The sequence below is a fragment of the Cyprinus carpio genome, chromosome A25 (genome assembly GCF_018340385.1).
Source record: "Cyprinus carpio isolate SPL01 chromosome A25, ASM1834038v1, whole genome shotgun sequence".
Classification (NCBI taxonomy): Eukaryota; Metazoa; Chordata; class Actinopteri; order Cypriniformes; family Cyprinidae; genus Cyprinus; species Cyprinus carpio.
In genome coordinates this window covers 3,653,498-3,671,981 of record NC_056596.1, presented here as the reverse complement: position 1 = coordinate 3,671,981, position 18,484 = coordinate 3,653,498, and the positions used below count along the sequence as shown (strand labels likewise).

The 18,484-nt window shown below is 33.2% G+C and overlaps 1 pseudogene; it reads right to left on the bottom strand.

Annotated features, from left to right (window-relative positions):
* Positions 1-5,500: 5,500 nt before the first annotated feature.
* Positions 5,501-18,484, bottom strand: part of LOC122135668 — a 51,527-nt pseudogene continuing 38,543 nt past the window's right edge.

Sequence of the window (18,484 nt, the reverse complement as noted above, 5' to 3'; positions counted from 1 at the left end):
CCAAATAGTTGGCATTGACTTCCATAGTATGGGAAAAATACAGAAATATGAAAGACAATGGCTACCATCAACTGTGTAATTTTATAGTTATCTGCTTATAGTTATACAGCAAAAAAGACAAATATTATTTGGTGGCCCGAATATAAAGAGGATCCTGGTTTAAACCTTTAGTTTTAATATTAATGTCAAATTAAAGCTTATATCCGCTACAGATAAAAAATAAAAAAATATTTTTTTCCTCAAAATATTTTTTTTCTCTCGCAATTCAGAAACTTGCAATTGTGAGGAAAATATGTCAGAATTGTGAGACAGAACTGTGAGATAAAAACTGGTAATTGTGTGAAAAGATTACTTACAATTACTTTTTAGCATTTTTATTCCGTGATGAAAAGTCATTGGTTTTCAATGAAAGTTGCTGATTTGAGCGACTGTGACAGCTTTATGCAAATCTATATTTTTTAACCAGTGGTTTTCTACGAAACATTAACAGACTGAATTTCTCACATTAACCGTGTGTTCACACTGACAGCAATTCTTCCTTGGTTGCTATAAGATTGGTAGTTGCAACATTGCATCACTGCTTATTTGCATAAATTTGAACTCTACTTTGTTACATTGTACAGAGGTGGAGAAAACACCCTTATCTTTTTTTATTGCTGTCAAAGCCAGTGCATCCTATCAAACTCACCTGTTAGAAGCTAATCAAGTTTGTCAGATGTTCAGGTTGTGTAACACACCTTCATCCTCCAAAAACATGACCAAAACTATGCAAAAAATAGGATAAAGATGGTTTGTATTATTGGCTGCTGAGAGCATGAAATCAATTTAATGAGACATTTAGAAACCAAACACTCAATGATTCTGCATATTAGTGTTATTTTTAGTATTATTAACACTCAATGATTCTGCATATTAGTGTTATTTTTAGTATTATTTATATATATATAGATATATTATATATACTATATATTATATGATATAGATATATATATATATATATATATATATATAGGCCATATATACATACATATATATATATATATATATATATATATATATATATATGTATATTTATAGACGTGTGTTTTAATAATTCTGTTATGTGCTTTTGTCATGTTTATTATTATTATTTTATATTTCTATATAGCTTTTTTATTTCCGTTTATTAATTTTACTACTTCTACTTAAACGTATTTCAGTTAGATGCCAAGGCAATATTTCTATTTTCATGTACTGTACATTTTTTTGTTTTTGTTTTCTTTTTTTCAAAAATGTTTTATATTGTATGTCAACATTATGTTCATTTACCGAAAATGATTTTTAGTAGTTTTAAGAATAACAGGTTCTGTAAGTGTATTGGGTCCTCGCCTGATATAAAAGACAAAATCTGGCGCTTCCTTTCTACTTTCAAGACATTAACTGTGCTGACAAATGACAGTGAAACCATGTAAATCTCGTCATGAAAGGTCACATAATGTCTTTGCAGCACCTGATTCATTAGAGACCCTCCAGATCAGGGGCTAGAAAAGAGGCGAAACCCAACACTTGAGAAATGGACGTGTATATTTATTCATATAAGGATCAGACGGCATGTTGGACCTGTGGCGGCACAGTTCACACATACGACATCAGTCCTCCGAGAGTCCAGAAAGAGCACTCGTAGTCCTCTACAATCCCAGAACACCTTGCTCTCGCCACATTCACAAGTGAAAAAAAAAAAAATGTAGACAACAACAAACAAGTTTTCTCAGAGCATAACGCACAGGAGAACAGTGTAGACAGAGTAGCATTTTAATACAAAGGCATATATTTTCTTTAGGACATAAAATATTAACTGCACAGCAGTAAGAAAAGGTTTTGTACAGATTGTTTGTTCATACACACCATTGAAACACAATTTCGGGTCGGTACAATAATAAAACAATTGTGCTAATCAATAATTCGTTTTGCATAAAAAACCAAACGTAATGGCAGCTGTCCAGAGGGAACGTATTGACATTCTCCTCCACACATTTATTCAGCTCGAGCATTTTTCCCAGTGCGGTAAAACTCCTAAAAAGCACACACACACTCACCACAAACACCCAAAAGATATTAAAAACGGCGCTTTTGCTCTATACATACAGCATGTTCAAATATATTGGCATATTCTGGCTACAGCACACCTCTGAATACTGCACTTACTGATGTCTAACACCACACTTCACGTACGCCCCGACCTCTGACCTCTACACGACTACCGAAACCCCACCCACCCTGACGTCCTCAACACCGTACCATCACGTTTAAACACATATTAAGGCACGTTTTGGCTACAGAAAGGCGTTAAAAGAAGGTGTTTACACTCGACTACGGAGACTCGCATCTGTGCTTGTGCTGCTTTTTAAGGGACAGTTCATTCTAAAAATTAAAATTATTTACTCACCCTCATGTCATTCCAAAACCTGTTTACTTTTATTTTTCCTGTGGAACACAAAATTAAATTGTTTATTATGGCAGAAACACATTCTTTAGAAAATGTTTGTTTAGGGCTGGGCATTGGCACAAATTACACAACTTGATTCAGTTCTGATCTAAATTCAATTATGATTCATTTTGATGTATGTATATATATATATATGCATATATATGTGTGTGTGTGCGTGTGCGTCAGTATGTCAGCTTTTCTCAAATGAAATATTTTATTTCTATCAATCCTGTAGGGAAACCTGTCAGTTGGTTAATTACTGTAATATTTAAGGTTTAAATAGTTTTGATTTGTATACAAACATTTAAGGCAATTTTTATGGTAATTACATAATTATCTTTCTATTCCAATTCGTTTTTTTTTTTTATATATAAACATTTAAATGCTGGCTGCCATAATAACTTATTTTCAAACGTACATTAAATAATGAAGAACGTAAAGTAAAAATACAATGAATATGTAATATAGCGGATACATATTTAGCAAAATTTTCCTCTCTAGATTTATTTTTTCTACCTAACTGTCAAGTTTCTAAACATTGAATGGCTTTCCTGAGGTAAATGTACGTTATGTGACATTTAGTTTTATTGAAGTCTTTCAGCGGCTAAAACGCTGATTGAGCGAATACAATCACGATTAATCACATTCAAAATAAAAGTTTTTGTTTTCATAATATGTGTGTGTATATTTATTATGTATATATAAATACAAACACATGCATGTATATGTTTAAGAAAAATATGTTGTTTATATTTTAAATATATTTATATATAATATAAAATATAAGAATTTAAATATATAAATATATATACATGTAAATATTTTTTAACATATATATTGTATGTGTGTGTATTTATATATACATGATAAATATACAAAGTACACATATTATGTTAACAAAAACTTTTATTTTGGATGCGATTAATCACGATTAATCGTTTGAAAGCACTACAAGAGACACATGATACATTTCATTAGGTTGTACTGTATCTTTCAACATACCTTCTGATGTTCGTTCATTTATTTCGTTCTGTAACTTTTACTTAAAGTGTGACCTATGACTCTGAGGCTATGGTTTGAACTGAAGCGCTAAGCGATCGGTCACTCCACATTTAAGTGCACCAAAACAGTATTTATTGATTGAATTTTGTAATAATATTGACAGAATTTGAAAGCTAAGACTTTGTTTCTCATCAAATGTAACAAAGCACTAAGCTTACTGCGATTTTCTGGATAGGATGCGCGCTACAAATAATCAAATTATGTTAAGAACAAGTGAAGTTTTTACACAAGCATCAAGATCGATTCTTTGGATTTAAGAATCGATATCAGTTCATCAAAATGAAAATTGATGAAAATTTAAGAATCTATTTTTTTCAACCAAGCCCTATTCTTTTGTATACGACATTTGGAACGACACGAGGGTGAGTAAATGACAATCACACGTTTATTTTTGAGTGAACAATCCCTCTAAAAATCAAAGAGTAATTGGCAAGGGTAGATTCGAACGCATGGAGTCAGAATCACACATACAGTTACGATCAAACCCAGCTCCTGCTGCTTGTATTAAAGCAGACGGGAAGAGAGAGGGAGGGCCGGCCCGTGCCAAAGCGCTTCACACCAAGCAGCTCTGCCCAACTCTCTGACAGAAACAGAGAGATCTCAACATCTGACATCGCGTGCCATCTGCTACCATGAAACCGCTGCTCTCAGATCAGTAACAGGCAGCGAGATCAGACTATTTCCATAGAGAGGGACCCGCTAAAAAACTTGAGTTCAGAGGGCCACATTAACAGAAAACCTGTTTATAAAGTCCAATTGGAAATGGTTTTTTTATGTTATGTGGCTAATGTGTAATTTTAAATGTCATGTAAATGTCAGGGGACTATATGTAGTATTTAATATTTTTTATTTTGTAGAAACAGTTTAATGAAATCAATCGTGGTCATGCTTTGTAACTCCAAAAAACCCCTCTAGCCTTGACTATATTCTAGTTGCTTATTGCTTGGTTTTATCATATACACAACTGTTCAAAGGTTTGGCGTGAGCAGGCTAAGATTTTTTTCTTCAAAGAAATTAATACTTTTATTCAGCAAGGATGCATTCAATTCATCAGAAGTGACTGTAAAGACATTTTAATGTTGCAAAATATGTTTCAAATTAATGCTGTTCTTATGAACTTCAAGTTTAGCAAAAAAAAAAAAAAGTAGCACACTTTCCACAAAAACTTGAAGCAGCACAACCGTTTTGAACATTAATAATAATAAGAAATGTTTCTTATATCCATCTAATAATTGAATAATTTTGTAAGATTTTACAAGTTTATAATATTATAGTAAGGTTTTTTTCAATTCTGCTATTCATGATATTATTATTTTATTTTTTAAAATATATTCAAATAGAAAAAAGTTATTTTAAATTGGAATATTATATCACAATATTTCAGTTATTATGCAGTCTTTGTGAGCTTAAAAAAACGTACAAATCCCAAACCTTTGAATGGTCGAGTATATGCACGAATCGTCCTTTTGTCCACAATGCTCTCTAGAATGAGACTGTCCCTCACCTTCTCCAACTAGCATTATCAATTTGATTATTTTTTTTCAGCCTGTAATGCAAAACAAAAAGCTTCAAGCCTTTTTTCTTGATGTCTTTAAGACACTCAATCAAATGCAAAATGCTCTCGCAAAAAAGGTTTTGTCCAAAGATAATAGCGTCTCTGGGAGCAGAATTTTGGCGGAGTGCTATAGTACCATCTTGTTTAGTAGTGAATAACAAACAAATTAGTGTGTCATTATCCTCCCTGCCAAAATAAAGCCATTAATGATCCAGATCACACATCTAAACCCTTTCCAAAAGAGCCGCAAACAGTCGGAGAGAAGTTTTCAGCTTTGCTCAACCATCTCAGGCCAGAAACACAGTCTACGCAAGCTGAAATTGAGTTTGTGTAGCTAAAACATCTATACTCTTGCATATAGCCTGTTTCAGGCATTTTCTTCTTTTTTTCAGAAATGTCCCAAAATCTGTCCTGTGCATCGACTGTTTGTGCTTTCTGTAATAAATTCAGTCAGTGGCAAAGTTTTCACAATAAAATGATTTTCTGAAGTAAACTCTGAAATAAAGTCTTTGCACAGGTAAAAAAGAAATGCCTCATGACAACTTCTTATTGCCTGTGTTGATTATTTGTGGATCTACTAGAGAGTGAGTCCATATGGCTGAACTGAAACAGGTGGTTATGAAATGGACGGCCATTTGATCGTCTAAACGGATATGTTTGGAATAACATACTAGCATACTGCAGTGCAGTACACACTGTTTTGTGTAGAAATGTCTCAACTTTTGATTCAAACAATAAGTTAAAAAGGAGATGTTAATAATGATATTAGATCATGCTGGAAATGGAAGATCAAGATGAGTGTATCGCATTGTGGGATATACTGTAGTACTTTGTGCAGTGTACTCACTTGTGTTAAGGTGTGGTCACATTTCAGCATGGATCTGTCCATGAAAACGTACCCAACAGTGGTAAAAGTTTTGGCACCCTGCACATTAACAGTACATACTGCAGAAGTAGTATGGGTAATATGCTAGTATGCTGTTCCGAACACATCCCATGCAAATCCTGCGGTCGCCTTCAGCTGCTTTTGATTGGACGAGACCAGATGTGACCTGCTCACACAAACTGCAGGGTCATGGGCTGCTCCCTTTTGGTCAAAAAATAGGCATCCTTTTACACACACACAGACACACAGACACACACACACACACACACACACACACACACACACACACACACAGAGAAGCTTTAAAAACAACTGAAACAAGGCCGTCTATTTAAAAAGTTATTTTTCTCTTATAAAGCTTTCTGCATAAAGACTGCACATTAAAAAAAATATAGAATACGATTCTTAAAACCTTTGTCTCTACACAGAAAGAAACTGAACGTCTGATTATAGTGATGAGCTAAATACACACTGAGAGCGTTCGTTCGGACAGGGTTAGAGGTCAGTCACTTTGTTCTCCAGCGCTGCGGCGATCTGCTGCAGTCTCAGTGTTAACTGTTTACTCTGGGCCGCAGGATCTTCATCCAGAGACATGATGATCTACAGAGACAGACGGACCATGAGCTTTCAGTGCACACACATTATACAACTATCTATAACATCCAGCCATCCATCTGATGTTTTTCCCCCTCATCTTTTAACTGTTTATTTAAATGGTCCTGCTGTGTGACAAATTAATTTTTTTCCCATATAGTCTCAATTAATGTAAAACAACTTGCATATTAATTAAAAAAAAGAAAAAAAAAGCTTAAGGTCAAAATACTTGTATATGTCACTGCTGTCAGTTCTTCATGTCAGTTACCCTTTTTTTGTGTGTGTGTGTTTTTTTTTTTTTTTTTTTTTTTTTTTTTTGCGTGTGCACTCACCCCATCGTAGTATTTGCTGGCGTGCTGATGAAGAGCCACTTGTGTGTTTCAGTTTGTCTGTGTGTGACTGAAAAAACAAACATTAATAAACCTGGACTGTGTATTTGTTGGACATTATCTCGATGGAACTCTCGTTTACATGGATCTAATGTGAAAAATATGGCATTCAGCTTTTAATGTTGTGTCAGCTTTTCTAAAATCTTCTAAAATTATTTTATTGCTATGTATTTATCTATTATTATTAAATCATTTATTTTTATTATTACTATTTATTTTTATATACATATTTTTTATTTCATTTTTATTATTATTTTGTATTTATTTTTGAAGTCTACCAAGTTTGGGGTGGGTTCTAAATTTGCACAGTTGCTTTTTGTTTTATATTACTATTTCCAGAAGAAAATTCAATAAAGGGCTTTTTCTATGTTAGGAAAAGTACTATATGTTTATTTTGTCTGATATTATTATTGATAGTAGCTTCATGCAGCTTTTTCTGACTAGCTCCACTTAGAGAAAGAACGTACCCTGGTCACTGACTGACACCATCTGCCGGATTCCTTTATAGTACCTGTGGAGAAAACACAAGAGACGTCTGATCCAAACTGCAGCTAAAAACACCTACTATGAACAGGGTTGACTGCTTCACATACAGTATCAGTCAGAAGTTCTCTACCTGTCTCTTAAATTGCATTTAAATCTAAAAACACAAAATACAGCAGAATATACTGTTGTGTATCCAAGTAGATCTTACTTAAAGTGTCTCAAACACAAGAATTCTTTAATATTATCAAGAATCACTTTAAAAGATTTGATGCGTTTAAACTTTAGCAGACTAGTTCTACTTCAGAAATGCTCAATGTATCCGCCTGGGAACATAAACACAACTTAGCTTCCCAGAGGACTGCTAAAAACCTGTCGCTCTGACTCCCAGATATTGCATAAAGCCAGTAAATCAGATCATGCTGAGAAAGTTCTTGGCATTTTTGTGCACAACATGCATCAGACAGTCTGTAAACCATCTGTGGGCGTCCGGCTGGAGGCTGAGACTGCGCAATACTGGAGCACTTACTCGTCTACCATCCTTTTGTAGGTGGAGATCTCCTTTGCATAGAGTAATTTGTTGCTGGGAGAATCCTGCAGGCGACAGAGAGAGAGAGAGCACGTCGATAAATGATGTGTTTCTGGGCGGTTTGTCTGTGGCTGATTCTCAAAACACTTACCGGCTGAGTTTGTGCTCTGTTTTCTGTGCAGGCGTCCATGAAGGTCTGAGCGATGACAGACAGAGAGGCGTCCACGACCTCGCTCACATGCACGTCAAAAATGAAGTGAGGGTTCTTCAGTATGTTTACCCAGAAACGCAGCGGCAAACTGCGGAGAGAGGCGGATGAATATTAAAGCGGCTGTGAATATGAAATACTTCACTCATATAGTCAAGGTTTCTTGCAACAAAGCATACAGTAATTTAGTCATTTAGTTTCAAACTTCAGCAGCCTTGGTTCGGAAAGTAATTTTCATGTTCAATTTAAGTCAAGTATATAATAATGTTATTCCATATAATCTTTCAAATTAATATATATATTTTAAAACTTATTAAAATATAGCATGTCACTGCTGTCACTCCATGTCAACTACTACAGTATATACTGTATATTTAGAATTGACTATCATATATATATATTATTATATATATATCAATTATATATATATATATATATATATATTTAAAGAAATAGTCAATTCTGAAGTCGTCAATATTTTTGTTTAATATGTTTTATTTTTTAACACCCACACACACACACACACACACACACACACACACACACACACACACATAATAAAAAGAACAATACTGTTCATTAGTAAATTTTGAAGTGAAGTCAAAATTTTAATTAACGTTTAATCATGCTTTAGTCAAAAACCATAAGTCTGATGAGTGAGTAAAGTAACAGCACGCCTCTCTTGAACAAACTGTACAATTTGAGGAATCGTTCATGTCAAACAGGTCAAATTATGCGGCAGAGTTTAATAATCACAGTCAGGGGTTTGTTTAAATCTCTAACCCTCGGGATGAGCAACAGCGATGCTTTCCTTATCAAACACCGCTAATTATGTATTTAATCCATTTTATACTCAGTCTTTCCTGCGGTTGGCGCATAAACTCACATTTACAAATTTACAGAGCAAATAATTCACTCAATCCGCCCCTCAATACTCACTCCGTCGGAGCATGAACACGGACAGACGGCTCTAGAATTTCAAACAGTTTATTAAACAGCTCTGGCTTTTGTTTCTTGTGAGCCGGTTTAAAAAAAAAACCTCGTTCAGATGACTGATTCTGGAATATATATTGGCTAGTCGCATCTCTGAAGAGAAACAGTAGAGAGAGAGAAAAAAAAGGTGTATAATGACAGAACAATTAAATGAAGCAGGGATGTAATTAAGGTGTTTGTTTGGCTGTGAGCGGGTTTTATATTTAATAGAATCGCTGGTGAAGCTGCTGGAGTGATGATATTGCTTGTCACATTTATTCACATCTCAGCAGCAGCTGTCAATCACGCCGCACCCGCGGCAGCACATCAGGTGGAATAAATGAATGCGGTGCTGGCATTAGCATTTGCCGAACGGTCTCTCGAGAGAAGAGCAGAGACGCCGCTGTGACTAGCACAACACGCGCACACTCTCTCCCACCTGTTGGTCTTCCAGATGTGTATGGTTTCCTCATCTACGTTCTCGTGTCTAAGGGCTTGCTCATCCAGGAAGTCGAAAAAGTATTTAACCGCCGGCGGGACGCTGGTGCCAGAACAGAGCACACTGCGAAAGAAATCATCCACGAACTGCTGCAGCGTACCCTGAAAACACACAGACACAAAAACAAGGTGATTAGAGTTTAGCACTTCATTTTAAGAGTGCTGTAAGTGTTTTTTTTATGCGTAAAATGATTCTTCTAACTCACAGTTATCACTAAAATTCTCTATAACTGCCCTGAGCTTTCGTGGGAGAAAAAAAAAAAAACTTTCGCAGATTTGATGCCATGAACCTAGGTTAATGAATATTTTATTTATTTATTTCTATTTATTTCAAATGTATTTATTTCTTATTAGTTAATTTTTTTGTGTGGAATATTTTATAATCACTTCAAACAGGTTAATACACACACACACACACACACACACACACACCACACACATATATATATATATATATATATATATATATATATATATATATATATATGTACGCACAATTACACACAACATACAAAGTACATAAAGTGCATTAAAAATATAAACATTTTTTAAAATATATACATATATATATTATATATATAATTATATATAATATATATATGTGTGTGTGTGTGTGTGTGTGTGTGTGTCTCTCTATCTATCTATATATACATACATACATATATATATATATAATATATAATTATATATATATATATATATAATATATAGACACACACACACACAAACATTTATGTACATTTTTATTTATATGTAATTTTTTAAAATGTTTTAATATAATTATATTGTTATTATATTGGGTTATATATATAACAAAAATCTGTTTTTATAAATGTTAAATCACTTCAAGTAAATTATTTGAGGTTCAGGTGACAAAAATGGTTGAAAACCCTTGATACATGTTATAAGACCTGAGCCCTGAAACATAACACAGATCTTAAAAAAACCCCCGCAGAAAACCATCTGATTTCTTCACACGTCAGGCTGCTGGGTCACTGACAGTCACACATGGATGTTTTCATGCTTTGATCGGCCTGACAGGTGAAGTTACATGCTTCTCATCTCCACTACACCTTGTGTCTGTCAGCACTGACAGAATTACTCCTGTACAAGGTGAAAGACTTGTGAGGTAATTAGCCTCTAATCGCCCAATTTACTGCGAACGGCCTCTGACACAAGGACATGTGACGAACCAATCAAACACAATTAGATTTACACGTTGTGAGTTAAGAGAACATGCGAGCACTCACAAGAGTTCCTAGAGGTTTATGGAGGTTACAATAATTATACGACACACTTCCCACATTAAATACTGCTGTAGAGTTGGACTGCTCATCAGCAACATTAAATCATAAGTCATAACTGATTATGCACCGTTTTCATCTTCCATCAAAATGTAACACAGCTAAAATAATTTCTTAATCAGTGGACTGACTTTATAAAAATGGTTTTAAAAGATCATTGGTGTCTCTCTCCCCTCCCTCCAGGACATTTATAGAACCCGTCTCACTCGCAAAGCCCTCTGCATCACAGGTGATTCCCCACTCACCCGTTAAACAGCTTCTTCAGTCTGCTGCCATCAGGAAGGAGACTGCGGAGTCTCCAGGCCAGGACCAGCAGACTGAAGGACAGCTTCATCCATCAGGCTGTCAGGAAGCTGAACTCGCTCCCGAAACTTGCCCCCCCCCTCGTCCCTCTTCTGCCCAGGGCACCACTGAACTATGAACCCCCCCCCCCTCCCCAGATCCCACATCTCCAGGTCCTTCCACCCCCCCTCCCTCTAACATACGATGACATGCACCAGTCACTTTGTGCAGCATTGGTCTGCTCACTACCTCATTCACCATGAACTGACGTCATTCTACCTCCTCATCAGTCAGTTTTTAAATAAAATAACTGCTCGAGCCCTTTGTCACTTTAATCAGTCTGAATAAGCTTTTTTTATGGACTTTATGCAGCTTTTTTTTTATCTGCACCGTTTGTTCACTGGTTTGTACTCTATCTGCCATGTGCCTTGCGCTGCTTTTATTTAACCTTATTTTTATTTTATTTTTTCTATTATGTCTTTTTTACATTCCCTTATTGTACAGTTTTATCTTTCTTTTATATTTTATATTTGATGTGTTATCTGTATGCACCGGGGGTCTGAGAGTAACGCAATTTCGATTCTCTGTATGTATGTACTGTACATGTGGAAGAATTGACAAATAAAGCAGACTTGACTTGACTTGACTTGACTTATCCATTGAAATTAGGTAAAATATAAGATAAATGTACACGTTTTTTAGAGAATCAAATTTATTTATCATACTTTTAAAACTTGTAAACAAAGTTTGTTCAATAATGTAACAATAATATATTTATATAAATTATATGTTCTCAAAAAAATAATAAATGAATAAATAAATACATTTAACAAGATATTAATTCAAAAATATAAACAATAAATAATTTGACAGTGTCAGATAAGTAAAATTTAAACAACTTCAAGTTTTAAATGTTGATTTAGTTATCAGTTTGAAGAGCAATTCATTTTCATTAATAAACTGATCTTTTATTTCTTCATTTTATTAAGTGGCACTCTTCAGCTGTCTATGCAACGTTGCTTTTGACATGCATTTTCTATACATTTTATTATTGTTTTTAAATATTTTTTCCAATTTTAATATTTCACATTTAAAGTTTTTATTTACATAATAATTTTTGTCTCTAAAACATCTTTTCTCCTGAAGTACAACAAAACCACAAAAAAACAAAAAAACAAAAACAAAACAATAATATCATAGATTTCACAATCCAAACAAATCTGGATAAAATCCAGTGTTATTTTAGCATAACTGATATACTAATATATTTTTTTCTTAATACTATGAATTACATTTTATTATGTATTTTTATTTATTTTTTTATTTTAGTTTTAGTTTAATTTAATTTTTATTTATTGCTTTAGTTTGAGTTATTTTAGTACAAATGAAATGATGCCTTGATAACTAGCTGAAATAAATATGTTTAAGTTCTTTATATTTAGTAATTATTTCAATTGACATATTTAGTTTCAGGTAACAATTTTCTTTAAGGTTTTAGTTTTAATTAACATTAATCACGTTCCTCCCTTCATGATTTACCAACAAAGTATGTAAGTCAAATATTATTTTCTTCTAAAGGAGCAGCTCATTCAGTGAGAAGAGGAGGTCAGTACCTTGACGGAGAGCAGTCGGGTCAGATATATCTCTGTGATGGCTTTGGTCATGGATTTGTCCTTTATACTGCCTCTCCTTGGACTTCATCTCGTCCAGCTCATCGGCCGGTCGCACCAGGTGAAAAACTTTATCATCCTCCAGCAGGGCGTTTCCTGTGAGTCGAGGTGAAGAGAGTGTATGAACCACGCATCTGTCAGAGCGGGAGTCACAGATCACACTTAGAGAGCAGACTTCAACTCACGCTCTTCATGGTTATCATGATTTTGGTCGTATGACTGCTGTGTGTGCTGAACTCTGGAAAGGACCACCGTTGCATTATCACGTACCTAAAAGCACAAACACACACAAAAGTCACGTTTAAGAAGAGAAAATGACACTTGTGTTTTTAACACATCAGCATTTTAGGTTAAAGCATCCTGTATGCGCTCACGTTATAGTGCGCCAACGTATTGATACGTCTCCATCTGCCCTCCTTCTGCGACGTCACGTCTAGATCTGACAGGATCTGTCCTGTGGAACCGGGCCGCCATTCTGTGCAAGAGACCAGAACACGTGCGGATGAAGAAGCGCGTGCTGGATGTGGAATCATGAGCGATTAAACGCGTGCGCTCTCTCACCGAGGGTGACGCTGTCTACTTTGGGTCTCTGAGAGTGCGGCAGGTTTTTGTACACCTGCTCGATGATCTTCTCCTTCACCTGAGAGATGGTGTCACAGTTCAGCACCTTTACGGGGGTGATGTCAGGCCCCTCGCCCTGAACCAGCACCTGCAGCGTCTGGGGTCACACAGCAAACTCATACAAACGCTCTGAACATCCTAGAAAATTGATACTCCTTCGTGAAGGGACAAAATCAATTTCCCATCATCACCAGTTTTCTGATAAAATAATGTGAAAATAAAGTGGCTGTATATATTTTTTTTTACATCTGATTAGAGATGAAGAGATATAATAAACATATTAAATATATATTAGGAATGCATGGATAAAACTTTCTTTCCTGACAAGTGCAATAATGATACTTTCATTTTTGGTACGTCCCGATAACAATTTCTTAAGATTTTCATTGCATTTGTCATTTAAAAAAAATATTGGGTAGAGAAACCAAAACAATATGAATCATATTAGTTGGCTTAAATTTGTTTAACGAATAGTTGTTCCTTTAGTCATTTTCACACTTATTATTTGTGGGATGAACGTGAAAATTTATGGCAACATTTATTATTTGCTATTTATTTATATTAAATATATAAATAATAAAATGTATTTATTTATAGCTTATTTAAATACAAATATTTAAATTATATACACATAATATTTAACAAAATATAAATATTAATAATAAATTAGAAATATAATTTAAATTATATAATACATTTATATATAAAAATTTATAATAATTTAATAAAATAAAATATATATTTCTAATTTTTATAATTTTATAAAAGAAATTCTTGAAATAAAAATGAATAAATTTTTATTTTATTATATTATGTAGATTACTATTATTTAGTTTTTACTTGTTTTTAAACTATTTAAAGTATATATATAAATAAACACTATAAATATTAAAATTATATATTTTAATAAATTATACATAGAATTTCAATTGATTTATTTATACAATATACATGTATATAATCTTTTATTTATATTATATTTGTAATGTATAAATGACAAATATCATACATGTTTACAATAAATTTAAAATACATGTATATAATTTGATATTAACATATTTTTACAAAATTATATAGATATGAATTAGTTTTATTACATTGTTATATTATTATTATTATTATTATTATTATTATTATTATATTATATTGTTCTCGCTTATTTATTCAACCTGCTTCTTTATTAATTAAACTGTAGGAAATTATATGAATGTGTTATCTTAAATTTAATTGAATGTAGTTAAAATGCATAAAGAAGACATAATTCTAATCATCTTGTTGTAGCAGCACTAAATTAATTTTTTTGTTTTTGTTTTTAATTAATCAAAAAATTGAAGTGAGGGAACTCCATGCCCATTTCTTTCTGACCAAATCACGTCAGGCTGTAGTTAGGGACTTCTGAATGTGGGAATTTCCCAGAGGGTCTTATAGAAAACATCTAAACAAACACACACACCAGCACAATGTACTCCACGTCATCTCCGAGGAGGCCAGTGTCATTCAGCGTGTATTTGGCTTTCTTGAGCTGTGCGTCCACCGGCCCCTTTTCAATCTGGTGCTTTATGGCTCTGAAGAGTTTGTAGAGCGGCTCTCCGGCGGTGTCCTGAACAAAACAGCAGCACATTAACACGGCCTCAGGACACAGACAAACCATTCCTCCAGCTGAGCTCCGCCTGTGAATGAGCGGAGGCTCTGAAGAATCTACAGTTCAAGTGTGTGAGCGACTGAAGGGCTGATTCATGCAGATGAAGAACAGACGCCACTTCACCATTATCATCACAAAACCAAACCCTAAAAGACCTTAAAATACTACTAATAATCAATCTTATGTAATATGAAATTAAAGGTGTTGAAGTGTGTAAAACTTCCTAAAAGATGAAGCTTCCAGGTCAAGATTTGACTTGATCGTTAAATCCCGATGCATTGAAATATGAGTGAATCTTTATGAATGTATTTCATGTTTAATATTTTACCTTCAAGAACTGATAGAGACAGATGGACATCCAGTTACTCAGCATCCTTTCCACCACCGTTTCAGACCTACACACACACACACACACACAATAATTAATATTCACTGTTTGCCAAACTGGAGCTCGTGAGATAATGAAAAGCTAATCATGAATTAAATCATAAAAATGTAAACATGAAAACATAATTTTAAATAAAATGTATATATTATTTTTTATATAAAAAATAAAATTTTATATAAAAAATAATAAATTAATTAATAAAAAAAAAAAAATGAAAATGTTATTTTAAAACACTTACTAATATTCACTAAAATAGTGTTTCCCAAAAGGGGAAAAAATGAAAATGGAAAATGAAAATGGAGTTCATGATTAAATCATAAAACTACAAAATTATAAAACTATAAAATTAATAACGAAATCATAACAAATTATAATTTATATAGAAATCATATTAAATATAGAATTTCACATAAAAATCATTAAAAACAGTTTAAAACAATAAAAATAAAAAAGATTACCTTTATATTAAAACATTTGCACACACTTACTAATATTCACTTCATAGCTAATATTTAATTAAATTATAAAAATTAAAAATAATTATTATATCATAAAAAATGAACAATTTTATATATATATATATATATGTATAAAAAAAACATTTTTAAAACAATTAATAAATAATAAACAACAATCAAATGAAAAACAACAAAAAAACAAAATAATTCTGACAGAACAAGCTTGGGAATCCCTACTCTAAAACACTGATGCTTTTTCCTCTGCAAACCACCTAAAATTATTTTTTATTGTATTATAAAATCTCTGAAATCGTTTCATTTGAAGCTGATATCCAATCTGATCTGTTAAACACTATATTAACACAACAAGTTGCTAGACAGCAAGCTGTCAGGCTAATGAACTAGATTACATGGCAGAATAATTGTTTATTATGATTATTATTAATAATAAACACAGTTATTTATTGAACACAGATGAGTTTTATTGTGTTGCGGTTGCTGGCTGTTAATGAAAGCGACAAGTCACTTGAGGCCGTACATCACAGTGATTTGAAGTGGTTTCTGCTTTAAAACCGGCCCTTAACTGTGCTAAGATCTGTGTAACGCACGGCCCCCAGCGGCCTGCTGCTCTAATCAAGACTTCAACACTCATCTGAGTCAATAACAAACAACGATAATTAGCATCAGCACCCAGCTATGACAATCAAACAAGCATGTGAACATGGTGCTGGAGAGTTCTGTGCCTGCGGATGGGCTTTGGGACAGTGAGCTTTGTGTTTTTCATGTCGAGAATTTTGACTAACATGATATGCTTCATGTGACATTTAGAGGTCCATCCAAAATTAATAACCATCTATTTCAAAGTCACACTTGAGGATGTCTCAAACTAAAACTTTTAATATTTTGAATATATATCATATTATATATGATTCAGTGCCACAAACTTCATATGAGAAATCTAGTGACTAGTTATGGCTTGGGAACACCCTGTCAAAACCTGCTCCAAAATCAAAACACCAGAAATTAAATATATTTTACACAAAGAAAAAACAGCATTTTGTTTGGAGCTAAAATTTGGAGTTAAAATTAGTTTTCACTATAACATAATTTTATGACAATAAAGAAAGAAAATTAATTTGACAATGAATGACAATACATTTTTCATTGTTTTAAAGCAAAATCATATCCACTACAACGCATATAATAAATTAATACATTTTATAAATATATAGATATATATATATATATATATATATATATATAATATAATATATATATATATATATATATATATATATAATATATATAGAATATATCACGGTATTATAATATATAACAAATATAAATATATAAATGTATATAAAAAAAATCACTGTACTATAATAAAGAGAATCTATTCAAATGACCTTAAATTTAATAATAATAATAATAATAATAATATATTATATTATATAAATTATTTAAAAAAGTGGTTTCTAGGATCAAGATAAACATTATTATAAATTTTTTTCATTTTCATTATTTTAAGGCAAAAACCTTATTACTGCAATCCATATAATACATGAATAAATTATGTATCACTGTATTATAATCATGAGAGGAAACTGAAATTATAAAAAGATATTAAAAAAATATGTAATTATAAAAAAACTAATTCTGAATATTAATAAATACTGCACAAGTATGTAAATACAACTAAAATAACACTATTCCTGACTAACTTATAAAGCATATTCACCCTGGCTTCCAGAAGTTGCGTAAAGCCAGCCAATCAGATTACAGAGTACAAATTTTGAAAAACGTTGCCATTGTTGTACAACATGCATCAGACCTTAGCATGCCGTGTCAGACGGCATCTCACCTGCGGAGCAACAGTTTAGGGTTCTTGCTGTGAACGTAATCCTCCATGAGCCCCAGCAGAAGCGTCCTCATGATGTCTGTGTAATACTCCAGTTTACCGTGAAGCGCTACAGTCAGCAGAGACGCGAAATACACTTTGGCCCTGGCGTTAAAATCCGGACGGCCCTCCAGCGTTCTGATAAACTGCACACAGAGAGATCACTGTTTACTAATTGTGATAAAAAGTGTGCAGCATTCAGATTTACATCTTAAACAAGCATCTTGTTATACTCTAATGATTATTTTGTTTGTTACTGTCTGTATGATGCACTTTTGTGTGTGGAGGGTAACGATTTAAACACTGGGGAGATAATTACAGGCCAGTCTTAAAACACTGATGTGTGCTTGTTTATGCGTGCACGTGTGTCATTAGATGTAAATGTTTAATTGTGTTTGTGCCATGAATATAAAAGACTTTAATGAGAGCGCAGGAGCTGATTGAGTCCTCTGGGGCCGGTTTAGAGCCATTCGGTATAATTGAGCAAATGTCTAAAGGCTTCATCACTGATGTGTGTTGTTTCTGATGAGAACCCTTCGACAATTATCCTCAAATATTAATTTGCTGACCTTTCCTGCT